Below are 2,423 nucleotides of genomic sequence, written 5' to 3' on the forward strand. Positions count from 1 at the left end.
CTAAAGGACTTCCTAATTGGAGCAGCTTCAATGTCACATTTCAGATACATTGGGCAGTGATCTGATCCAATTTTTGATAAATGTGTGATCTCAAATCCTGGAAAAGTTTGCTGCAGCTCTAAGTTACCCAAGCATCTATCAAGTCTCTCAAAAATACAATCCTCTTCTGATCTTCCATTCCACCAGGTGTAAATACTCCCCTTGAAGCCCAGATCTGTCAAGTTGCAAGTGTTGATACAATGCCTAAAATCATCAATCTCATTTAAATGAACAGGCAGCCCACCAAACTTTTCCTCCTCATCCCATATAACATTGAAGTCCCCTCCCACAAGCCAAGGGGAAGTCATATCAGTAGCCATTGCATAAAGAGAATCCCATAGTTCAATCCTCTCTATTGCATCACATTTAGCATACACTAAAGTAAGTATAAGCTCTATATGAGTTTCTGTGTGAAATAGTTTCAGAGTCAACTGTTGAGTCATGTTATACAGAATTGTCACCTCATACACTTCATCTATGAATGCCCATATTTTGTTAGATACATTAACCACAGCTTGAGCCAAGCCAATTCTTGCCCTGTATCTCTCCATTTTATTAGACTGTTGCATAGGTTCTAATATTCCAATGAATTCAAAATGGTGCTGCCTGTGCATTAAGATCAGTCTTTCAAAAGCTTGCATTATATTTACTGATCTTACATTCCAAATTATTGCCTCCATTACTGAATTTGATTTTTAGATAAGGTCCTCCTGGTTTGCACACCTACTGCTGGAACAGTTGATGTTTCTTTTGCCTGTTTCTTTCTACCTTTATTTGCAGATTTTGCTTGCTCAGTATACCTAGGTGAAAGATCTCCTTGTTTTGCTACATTTATGAAGTTCTGAGCAGTTGACTCCTCATCCATATCTTTGCCATTATGTTCTGCAATTTGCACTTGTTCCTGACTCTTCTTATCCTCTTGAACCACTACATTATTGGTAACCTGTGTAACAATGACTGCAGCATGATCACCCTGCAAATTAGTCTTCTGCACATGTGTAAGAGCCAATGGATCTATCATTCCAGTTAACTCCTGCATCTGCTTCTTTTTGTTCACTTCTGCTGCTTCCCCTTCTTTAGCATTTATCACCTTTGAACCCTGCTGGGATTGTTTTATAACCTGATCCTTGTTTGTCTTAGGGACTGGAGTGGAATCTGTTGTTGCACTAGAGAGACCAATAGGGTTTGTTCCCCCTGGATCAATGTTGCCAGCATCCACCTCTTTAGTTGCCACAGTCTCCACAATATTCAATAAACCTTAACCTTCAGAAGTTGATTTACCTTTGGCATTTCCATTTACACTTTGTTCTTCCTCATCTACTCCTCCAGTTTCCTCCTCACTGTGCATTATAGGTGGAATCTCCCCTTCTCCTGCATCCTCTTCTGCTTGTTCTGACCATAGCTTACCTCCCTTCCATTTTAGCTTTTCATTACTTTGAAATATTGCAAGTTCTGAGTCCACAATATGATCTTTATCATTGAGTTTTGCAAGTTCCTGCTCCACATTAGTATCTTGTGATGGAATATCCTGAACAGAAGTATTAATACCAACATTGCCTATAAATGCTCTTTGTACCCATGCTGCAGTTGATTCCTTAACTTGTTGCTCATAGGCCATCTTTTCCTTGTTCTTTGCTTCATCTCTTTCTCCCTGTTTGGTAGCTCCTGTTGGTGCAAAACTAGCAGCTGGCACAACAGTTGTTACCTTCTTTTCCCCCTTTTTTTCTTTTCCAATCCCAGGAGACTTAGGTTTAAAGGCTGGTGCTGCATGGTGTAAGGTATCATTTCCTTTTTTGCTGGGCAGTACACTTTGTTCCACTTGATCCACTTGGTCCTCAACCAATGCCAATTGTTTGTTTGTATTATCTTCACTATTTTCCACCTCTAATACTTCAAATTTATTCTTTGTCTGCATCTGCTGAGTGCCTACAGTATTATCATTTTCTACAGGCACTATTTCCTTTCCAGTATTTGTTCCTTCCATATTTTGTTTGGCTTTTCCTTGATTCCTTTTATCCTTGACTTCTTTCCATTGTGACCCTACATTGCCAACAACCTTTCCACTTGTCAGGATCATTAGTGGAGCATTATTCTTGGATTTTTCTTGCATACCACCTTCTGCTCCATTTTGCTCCTCTACTCTCCTACTTGCCATAAGTTCAGGATGTAGCCTCCAGCACTCGAACATATCATGACCTTGAATTTTGCATTCCTTACAATATTTAGGTAAATAGTCATACTTGATATTCACCCATTCAGTTCTTATGTCCCCCGTATCTTCATTGACAATATCCATCCTAACTTTCTTAGGAAGATCAGCTAATAGGTCCACTAAAACCTTCACACGAGCACAACTACGGCCTTGTTTGGTTCATAGTTGCTTG

This window comes from Nicotiana attenuata, unplaced genomic scaffold (genome assembly GCF_001879085.1).
Source record: "Nicotiana attenuata strain UT unplaced genomic scaffold, NIATTr2, whole genome shotgun sequence".
NCBI classification, from domain to species: Eukaryota; Viridiplantae; Streptophyta; class Magnoliopsida; order Solanales; family Solanaceae; genus Nicotiana; species Nicotiana attenuata.